Here is an 11,323-nt window from a genome sequence, read left to right on the forward strand (position 1 = left end):
ACATGCACATTTTTGTAATACAAGACTACTCTAAAGGAATGACAAAATCTAGCATATCAGCATAAAAAAAGCATGTCTAAAATACTATTTTTTTCATATTTGTCTAAAAACATAGGGTTTGATATCATCATTCTAATAGAGATTAGATATAAAAGATTTTTTTGTTCCACTATCAACATCAATTCAAAATCTTTTTGGGTGTAACTGTTGATTCAAGTTAAAAAAAACTTTTTCTGAATGTTATACCATTAATTTATTTCTTAAGAACGATAGTTAGGACACACCCTTCAATTGTAAACAAATGCAGCAAAAAGCTATGAATATTAAGACACATTTGCAATATATTAATAGGTAATATCTTGAAATACACAAAAACAAACCCTGTGACCTTCCATGATTATGCCCAATTTACTTATAACAGTTTTTTTGTCTCTAAAAGTGTCACGTAACAAGAAAGAATGCTCATGCATGTGTCACATTGCTATCCAATATTCTCTCTGACATTTGACATGCAAATAGATACAGTTACTGTGTTAATGGATCCGATGGATTTTTCTGTCACGCAACCCATCCAGTTAGATGACTCCTTAACTAATATTTTCAGAGCATGCATGTATAAGCAGGCGGGCCATTAATGTGGCAATTTCGGCGTAGTCTGGGAGAAATAGCTTTCTCGGAAACCTACTTCGACATTTTTGCACCCTAATTTGATTCATCTGCACATTTGTTTTAATACACAAGGACATTGGAAGCATATGACATATGTATTCACTTTTACATTTTTTGAAAGGTCCAATCTACTTGTCAGAATACAGAATTGAAGAATATATCAGAGTGGTAATCATGGAGCACAAAGTATGTAAGTGCTATACACAGAGATTAAATTATTGGAAATTTCTCGGTAATTCTGTGTACCACCACCAACCCCAGTGGATGTCATAGAGAAAACAAACTCTTGTTTTATCTAAATTTACCACCGACCAGCAGGAGCAACATGTTGTCTGCGATATGACAATGCCCGTCGAAATGCTGGCTTTTGTTGTAAGAATAGAAAGGGTATCAGTTTGACAGTTAATTTCCACATTACTAATGCAACATCCAACTTCTGGCTCATCTGGCTGCTTTCAATTGTGGCCACCAAAATATGTTTGCGTGACGTGGGAAATAATGTCTGCTCCCAGGCTAAGGCCACTATGTTTATCTCATGTGATAAGTTTCACGTGTGCTGAATTTTCTATTTTCCACAACGTTACCACCACAAATTCCTTTGAGTCCTATACTCCGACGAAGGTTGTTGATGCCAGAATCATAATTAATGAGAATCTATTGAAAAGTACACCCCTGACGCCAAACTGTGGTTAATGGTGGGGTAATTTTGGCCTGAGATCTTGTTATCTACATACACACAGCTTGTGTCCTCAATTGCCAGACAACATAATACAACAGAGATACAAATTGTCAAACTACCGAAGCAGAAAGTTTCAGCGGGAAAAGAAGTTGGATCAAAAGAACTGAATATTCTAAAAAAAATACTGGCGTTGATGCAACGTATGATTCAGATAACCCTGAACACAATACAATGCATATAAGAGGAAATCAAATATATTATTATATTTATTCATTTTCTGAACCACTTATGCTATTGATGACTTCACAGGGGGTGCTGGAGGCTAACTATGGATACCAGGCATGGGACACTGAATAGGTGGCCATTCAATCACAGATATTAATATATTATTATAAAAATATTTTTAATCGCTGCATTTTTTGCATTTTTTGGGGACTTTAAGACGCAGTATCAATGAAAAAGGCTCATTACTGGATCAATGCACTGAGTTTATTTATTATCTGTCAACATTATTATTATTTTTCAAGGTAGATTGTATTTTGTTTTTACATAACAGAATCTGTTCATCTAGTCATTGTAATTTCTTGATGCTTTGTTTATACTATACGAAGCATTTTTTTAAGTTAATTTTGAATTTGTATTACAGAAATACAGTAACGTAATCTAGACAGTTTGCCCCACTTTCTAAAGTAATAGTCAGTAAGATCAAAGTCCTCCTCCGCACATCCTTTCGAGTTTTCAAATTGGAAAAAGGTTTGGACAGCCTTGGTTGAGGGGCTCATTTCAAAGAAAGCCTCGTTGAAGCACTTTGAACCAAATGATCAAGTACTTCAAATTGCAATGGTCATGCCAAGGTTGACCCAGACTGAAGAGCTGATTCACTTGTTTCAGGTCAAGAGGCAATGATGTTAAAAAGTCCCATTTATTAAAGGAAATACTTTGGACATATCTTTCAAATAGAGTTTCAGATTCTTTGTTTCTGATGGCTGGCAGTTGTAACAATTTTCCTTTTCCAAAATGCAATCAAAACATCAAAGATGGATGTTATACTTTTCATTATTGTACGTAGAATTATTCAGCATTATTGTTTTTTATATTATTTTTCTATCACTATAAATTCATTAATACGTCAATACAATTTTAAAATAAGATGAATTAATGTGATTAAAATGATTGTATTTTGCATTAGATTTCACTCATTGCATGCTATTAAAGGCAATACTAGATGCCCAATTGTGTGCCCTACGACTGACTGGCGACCAGTCTAGGGTGTAGTCTGCCTTTCGCCCGAAGACAGCTGGGTTAGGCTCCAGCAACCCCTGCAACCCTATCGAGGATGGCCGGTATGGAAAATGAAAGATGAAAGATGCCCAATTCATTTCAACTGAGAAGAGCGGCCTTCTCTGGTCATCTTTCAATGCCATTTGCGCCTAAAAGTCCAAATAAATTGGTCGTTTAGTGCCATCAATGACAGCCACTTAAATGAGTTCCCTATGCGTGTAAAAAGGGGGAAAAAAATAATTCTTCCATTGCAATATTAGGCCAAGCTAACTAATAGTTAAGGAATACCCTGGCTGAGGTCTGTCAATTGCAAAATGACAGTTTAGGCCAAAGCTGAGATTTAAACTCAAGACCTTCTGAGGATAAAGCAGAAATGTCAAGCTCTCATTACCATTTTCTCTTAAAGCAGAAGCAAAAAACGAATATTATGATGATGGGGCAGACACATTTGTGCTGTTTTATGTTTACAACTGAGCCTCCAAGTGGCACCATAATGATGATGTGTCTTGGAAAAATGGCTCTGACACCTCGGCTGTGGAGCTTTAGATTGGGCCTCAAGTGTGGGATGTCTGGGACTGGCAACATTTTTTTATGTGTTATTATATCTTGCAGCCCCCAAACACTTTTGAAATTGATGAATGATGCTGCTTGAAAAGATTTGCTAAGCGCTCAGTAAGACGAGTTGTCTCAAATAGACTGAGAAGATCACATGTCAACAGGATACAGAGATATTCTTACACATTAGACACACAAGGGTGTGCATGTCAAAGAAATGTTATCCCTCTGATGGAGTTTGTTTTTCTCCCTCATGCTTCTTTTCTGTAGCCTTTTTGAGAGTTAGGGAATTTATGAAGGAGTGACATGTCAAAAAGTTACGCTGTTATTTAGTCCTACAGACAGACACAAAAGATTGTAAACAATTTTGGAATAATGCATCCTCATTAAGTGATAAGGAATAAGTCAATTAGTTCCTGTTCAAAGATTAAAAGAAAAAACAGGGTGAGTTAAATGTATGCCATTTCTGATGAAATGATGATGAAATACTGTTTGTATTTTCCCCCCATGTAAATGGCAAAGACGAAAAAGCATTTATGTTGATATTTCACAAGAGAATTCAGATTCTTCATGAATAATTAACATGTCTCTAGATTTTGTAATTATTTATTTACAACTAAGTGAATTAGTGCATTTTGCTCATATTTTGGTGCGTTGCTTCTTCCATGTTCTTTACAAATTGCAACCAAGTATCAAATACAAAGTATTGCAATCAGTTGGAAGCTTTTATCAACATGTCTGTTGTAGCTCATGCATTTTGGGGAGTAGGCTTTAAGTGACCTAACCTACTACTTTACTAGAAATATCACGTCGACAATTAACAAAGAAAATACGATGCACCTATGATCTAAAAACTCTAGATCTTTGATGGTGTTTTTAGACCAGAAGAAAAGGCCTTGATGGATTTGATCTCATGTTACCAAAGTGAGTGCCTAGCTAATTCTGAACTACAGACTCTATCATCATAATGATTAAATTTAATTTTGTGATGTACATAATATATATTTTAAAATTCTGACCTTGACTCGCAAGCTATGAGTGGTCATGGCAACAGCACAGTTAATTGCTCTGGTTTGAGTGAGCGCAGCAAACGCAGGGAAGCATAGATTGATGGATGAGCACTTAGGTGGAGTATGGCTATGAATAATACACGTTTTCCAAAATAGACTTTTAACAAAGATTAATATGTTTTTGGGTGGGAACATGCAACTGATAAAAACACAAGCCTTTACAGCAGTGGTTTTCAAACTATTCCACAAAGGGCCACAGTGGGTACGGGTTTTCATTCCAAACCAGAAAGAGGACACTTTCACCAATCTGATGTCCTACACGTCAGGTGCTTCTTGTTTTCTGCTGAAATCTCATTGGTCAAACTGTCTGTGCTGGATCGGTTGGAACAAAAACCTGCACCCACATCGGCCCCCGAGGACCGGTTTGGGGACCCCTGCTTTACAGGAAACACCAACATTCAACATGGTTGTTGATCCTTTAAAAATACAGGAGAGTTAGCCTTTTCCTACACTTAATATTGGCAAAAAAGGTATATTATTATAGAAATAAAAGTCTGTAATGATTTATGTTAAGCATACTACTGTTATTCTGTACACAACTATGCAGTATGAGAACATAATTTAACTTTAAATTGCAAGCCCCAAATATGTAGTAAAAGAAACATGGAATTTATTAGGCCATTCTGTGGCAAGAAAGTCTTTAAAAGATTTCTTTTCCACAAAGTGATTAAAATTGCTGCAATCAAGCACCAACTCACTTGCAATACACCTGATTGCCCACAGTGGAAAAAAAATCATTTTAGTGAATGAAATTCATGAATCATTAGGCAAATTTATCAAAAAATGATTCAACTTCAACATAACCTTTATGGGTCTTTATGAAAAAGAAATAAAAATTCAAAATATGTATAATTTAAAATATTGGGCTAAAGGTTCAAATGTAAAAACCAAACTTTTAAGTGTCTTCTTTTTTGCTTTGTTTTTGGTTTCTCTGACTGTGATGTTTGTCATCAGAACAGTGATGTGTGGACAAAAAGTTTAGATAGTAGATTATTCAAAAGGTTTTGAGTCTGCAATAAGAAGAGTAGGGACTAATTTTGGTTCAAGAAATGAGTGAACGCCACAACAACAAAGATTTGAGATGTCATTAAATACCATTTTTTTGAGCCACGTTCTGACAAAGGTAGAAAATAATTACAGAAAGATTATCGTTCAACAAAGCAATTGTTGCATGTGTGAGGAAGATGTTTTGCTGAAGTTACAATTATCACATTTGGCTGGTATACATGGCTCTTTTAAAGTGTTGTTTAGTTCAAACGTGGTGTTGTTGAAATGGTGTTGTTTCCAGTCATGTAACTTGCTAGTTCCTGTAGACTATGTTTCAAATTGTGCAAATGATGTTTTTTTCCCACAGTTCCTTCAATAGTGTAAACAAAGCAAAGTTTTTCGAGGTATATTTATATCACAGTAAACACTATATTTTCAAATAGTCCAATAGTTATCAAATCATCAACTGTTGAACATTATTTTCCCCAAATAAACCTTGTACATAAGACTGTAGATTAGTATTAAAATACCCAATAAAAAATAAAAACTTCTATAGCTAAATAGAAAAAGCTTGGTGTCTGGACCAAATGAATTTATTACAGATTAAGTCATGTGGTGATATCAGCTCCATTATGTTTTGTGTGTTTGTTGTGTCCTCTACAAACATTGCCTAGAATGACACCAAAAAGTCTGCCAGTTTCCGCGAAAATGACTATTATCTATTTTTCATGGGACAGAAGCCGATAGGGATTGAACGCTTATTACCGACTGGCACACTATTTTTCCTGTTAAATTGAGGAAAACTAATATAAGACTCCCCAGCAAGCAAACAATGTTCGGAGGGAGAAAAAAAAGCACACACCAAGCCCAAAAGAGGAAATCCAGGCTCAGTTGGAAATTGTTGGATGTGGAAGCCTGTTCCCTAATGGCAGCCCAGTCTGCTGGAACCGATCCCTGTGGAGGATTTCTCATGAGCCATTGTGATCTCGCACACAGGCATGAGGGCACACTCCCACACATACACATTCATCAGACCGTGGTGCCATTAGGACCGAGACCACATCCATCAGTTCGTTTTATGCAAACTGCACTTCAAGTCCCAATATGAAAACTCCGTTTTTTAATTTAACTCATCCAAAAGTGTCACAGATCTCTCTGTACTATCAACACAGTGTCCCAATGGAAATATCCACACGTCGAGAAAGTGGTTAATTAATCTTTGCAATCACAAGCCATACTGATAAGATTCAGGAATAGCCAAACCACACAGGAAGCCGACTAATTCTGCTCCTAGCATCTGACATATATCATTGTGCTGCAGCATTAAATATTAATGCTATGATTCAAATGAGTATGATTAATAGTGCTTAGCTGCCATTTAAGACCTTCAGCGCATGTCTGACAAACAGGTTTGTATAGACACTGGAATTGTCTCTTCCAGTTTGCGTAGCGTCATTGTGAGGAAAGATGTTATGTCACAAAACAAACAGCTTGAAAATGTGCATATGACATAAAGATTATCCTTGGTTATTTTTAAATATATATTCCACACAACGAATATCAGGGTTTCTGTTACTTTCATTTTGGAGCCGCGGTGAGCACGCACCACGTACCTATCTGCAAACACAAACTGCACGGACATGTCTGCAAACGTGTTATGTAGTGCAATGTCGAAAGTCTCTTCATTATTACAGTGTAGTGTTGCACCAATTGCGAAGAAATATCGTGAAGCAGTCTTCCAACTCTGAAAGACTGTTACTTGAAGCCACTTGTATTGTTCTTTTTGTCTTAAAGCAGCTTGTTAAGGCACGCTTTTTCTTTGATTGAGTGTCAAAAAACAAAAGAAATCAAATATAGCCTGACGTTTTCTTAAGCTTTTGAAACTTTGTTTTTACTAAACTCTTTGCTTAGTGGAATTCAGCATTTGATGTTCCACTGCAGTAGGTTCAAATCTGAGCGAATGAGTTCAATGATTTTATCCAAAACAAATTAATATATTGTCAATGGGCCATATTTCAGCTGTCCACTGTTTGACATGTGAGATGTTGAAAAATCACCCACACAGTGAGTATTAGATATAAAACAGAATAATTATTCAGTTTCAGAAAAATAAGACGTTTACTTAAAAACACAGTTTGACCCTTTCAACACCAGGCTATTACTAAATCCCCAAAACTGCTGTCCAGGATCTAAAATCTTCCTAACAGGGCTACTCTAATCCCTCAAAGCACTGGGTTAACCAAAAACCTTTTTTCCCATAGAACAGAATATACTTCACTGCAAGCATCAACTTCTAGGACCTTATTTTCCGCACTATGAGGCTCACCAGATTATAAACCGTATCTTCAATGAATAGCCAATCTTAAAAATATAAGGCGCACTGGATTATAAAACAGAGTAGCAGTAGTAGTAGTAGTTGTTGTAGTAGTAGTAGCTGTAGTAATAGTAGTAGCAGTGGTGGTAATAGTAGTCGCAGTAATACTACTTGTAGTAGTAGTAGTAGTAGTGGTGGTGGTGGTAGTAGTAGCAGTACTACTTGTAGTAGTAGTTGTAGTAGTACTAGTATTAGTACTACTACTACTGGTAGTAGGCGTAGTAGTAATAGTACTACTACTAGTTGTAGTAGTAATACGACTAGTTGTAGAAGTAGTAGTAGTAACAGTACTACTACTAGTTGTAGTAGTAGCAGTAATACAACTAGTTGTTAGTAGTAGTAGTAATAGTACTACTACTAGTTGTAGTAGTAGTAATACGACTAGTAGAAGAAGTAGTAGTAGTAATATGACTAGTTGTAGAAGTAGTAGTATGACTAGTTGTAGAAGTAGTAGTAGTAATAATAGTATTAGTTGTAGAAGTATTAGTACTAGTAATAATAGTACTAGTTGTAGAAGTATTAGTACTAGTAATAATAGTACTGGTTGTAGAAGTAGTAGTACTAGTAATAATAGTACTAGTTGTAGAAGTAGTAGTACTAGTAATAATAGTACTAGTTGTAGAAGTATTAGTACTAGTAATAATAGTACTAGTTGTAGAAGTATTAGTACTAGTAATAATAGTACTAGTTGTAGAAGTATTAGTACTAGTAATAATACTACTATTAGTAGTGATAGTAGTAATACTACTACTGTGGTAGTAGTAGTAATACTAATACTACTAGCATCAGTAGTAGTAGTAGTAATGCTACTACTACTACGACTACTACTAGTATCAGTAGTAGTAGTAGTAGTAGTAGAAGAAATAATGCTACTACTACTACTACTACTACTAGTAGCAGTAGTAGTAGTAATAATTCTACTACTACTAGTAGCAGTAGTAGTAGTAGTAGTAGTAGTAGTTAGGAGTTGTGTTATACATCAAGTTGTGCTAAAGGCAAATTCATACAATCATACTATGAAAAACCAATAGTGAACCATAGGACGCATAGAATTAGAGCGCAATTCCAGTAGTTGGGAAAATGTATCTTTTAGTTGCGCCTGGTTGTGCATTAAATACGGTAATTATTGCAGCACCATACAGACAAACACTAATAATAGCAAGCCAGATAGACAGCTTGAAATTCAAAAAAAATATTATTTACAATGTGGAAGTAACGTGCAAATTGTGTAAATTTTTGGCCAGTGCTGTATTTCTATAAATAAATGAATAGCAGAATCTTGCTATTAGAAGTTGCCGTGAGAGATTCATTAAAACCATTCCTCTTTAGAGAACAAACAGAGCTGCTGCGTAGCTTCCTGCAACACAGCCATGTTTTTCACACCAAGTTAGACACCAACTCCTGGGGCCTCTTTTTCGTCTGAATTTAATCTTACATGATTCAGCAGCTCAGTCTTATACAGTATATATGTATATTCTTAAAGCAAAGCCATGTCTTTGTTAGGTGACATAACATAACAAAGAGCTAGTTTTGCTACTACTGAATAATCAGGTTTGGGGTGTTTGTGCAATGTGCAATCAAAAGTAAAATAGCTTTGGTTATTATATCGTATCTGGTTGACCTACAATTTCAGGCCATGGTTATTTTTATTTTTTTTATTAAATACTCAACAACTAAATTTATTATGCTTAAGAATCATTACAAAAATACCTTGATCCCAGGAAAATTAATCTTCGCCTAATAATGTGACAACATTAAAAAGTTATTTTTTCCAATGTGTAAGAGTGGATGATTTTTTTTTTAATAAAAGCCAATATTTCCAAATTATAGGTAAAATAGCCGTTGTCAAACTTTCTTAAATGAATAAACGAGGATCTCAGATTGTCTCGCTAACTCAATAAGTGCAGCAGGCTTTGAACACAGAAGGGCAACAGCTTGAACAGGTACAACAACTATAAGTTGTGTGCGCCTATTCATTTTGCGGTTTTATTTATTTATTTAGTTGTTTACCTGTTTTAAGTGTGTATTAGCATTTATGCCGTAGATGAAAACATGGTCGTCACACAATGGCTGCACTTCTAAGCAATGCCATGTATTAGGTTTAAACATGATTTTCTTCATTTCCAGAGTGCTAAGAAATGCACAGTATGCATACTTGGAATATTTTGTGCAACAGGCTTTCACATGAAGGTCAGTTAGATTATGTGATGTCTTTTGCATTGAATTATTCATTTTCAAAAGAAAATAAGATGTTTTTAAAAGGATAGTGCAGCCCAGCGGAGGAGTGGTTAGCGTGTCCGCCTCACAGTTTTGAGGTCCTGGGTTCAAATCCAGGTCGGTCCACCTGTGTGGAGTTTGCATGTTCTCTCTGGGCCTGCGTGGGTTTTCTCCAGGTACTATGGTTTCCTTCCACATTCCAAAGACATACATGGTAGGCTGATTGGACACTCTAAATTGCCCCCAGGTATGAGTGTGAGCGCGAATGTCTGTCTCCTCGTGCCCTGGAATCGACTGGTCACCGATTTAGGGTGCCCCCGCCTCGTGCCTTAAAAGTCAGCTGGGATAGGCTCCAGCACCCCCGTGACCCTTGAGGATAAGTGGTTCACAAAATGAATGAATAAAAGGATAGTGCCATACCTACTTTAAGTATTATATGAAGTATTTTTTTTCAGTTTAACTTTCTTCTAACATCTTATAATGATGAATTCTATAATATAGGTGTAATGTGTTAACTAAATATGAACAAATCTTGTTTGTATTAAGCTTCATTCATTAGCATTGTTATTGGACACATTTTTGGACACATTTTTTTCCATTATTCATTTTAAGTGATAAATCTTACCTCTAGACAGATCCGATGAGAGCCTGTTTTCTTAAAGCACCACACTAGCCGGAACGTTTTCTTGGTGTGGCTGGTTATTACAAAGCTTAAAAGCTTGCAAGGTCTATCATCCTCCGGACATTGTGAAGAGTTCATGCCAAGCCCCATGCAGGTTTTCCCCATCTAAGTTTTTTCTCTGTACAAGGGGAAGAATTCATGTCAGTATGCATGCCAACAGAACCCCGGAGACAGTCTCCTTCTCCCTCAGTGTTCCACACTGTGGTTTCAAATAGTCCCTTAGATCAAATTCCCTCCTGTGCCAATGTTTCCACCATTTTGAACACAGCCAAAAAGGCATTTACCAGGTGGTGATGAAATGACAGCTCCATCATAGCAAAAAATGTAGTGACTTATAAATAAAGCATACATATCTGATGTGAGTATTTAAAGGGACTGTGAATAAGCCTGCTCATTGATGTGAAGGATTGCTCATACCTATGAAAGACTCTTTTCAAAAAGTGTCCTTATGTCCACCTACGAAATGACCAAAACTGGTCTAAAACATATTTTCGCTAAACTTACGAACGTACAAAAACAGGTCCCTTGGCTACAAAATTATGGTACAGATGTTCCCGTAATATATAATACGCGAAGAAAGAAAAATGGCCACTTATGGTTAATTATGATTGCCAATTATCTCTGATGCACATTGAAATAAAATGTGTTCAACAGTGAACGCTCACAAATACTGCCATGAGACACTTATAGAGCAAATTTTCCTGAACTGTATAAGCCAACACACAAATCATTCGCGGCGCAGAGTATGTCTTTGTTTTCCCACTTGCTTATAAACATGACTTCAAAGTCCTCTCCAACACTGGAGAGGT

General features: G+C 36.1%; 1 protein-coding gene across 1 annotated transcript in view; it reads right to left on the reverse strand.

Annotated features, from left to right (window-relative positions):
• The window catches only part of unc5a (unc-5 netrin receptor A), a 132,570-nt gene extending 121,979 nt beyond the window's left edge, over positions 1–10,591 (reverse strand). Inside the window, exon 1 of the mRNA XM_077609424.1 lies at positions 10,458–10,591. The gene's annotated coding sequence lies outside the window, so the exon portion shown is untranslated. The remainder of the gene's footprint in view (positions 1–10,457) is intronic.
• Positions 10,592–11,323: the final 732 nt, after the last annotated feature.

This window comes from Stigmatopora argus, chromosome 9 (assembly GCF_051989625.1).
Source record: "Stigmatopora argus isolate UIUO_Sarg chromosome 9, RoL_Sarg_1.0, whole genome shotgun sequence".
Lineage (NCBI taxonomy): Eukaryota > Metazoa > Chordata > Actinopteri > Syngnathiformes > Syngnathidae > Stigmatopora > Stigmatopora argus.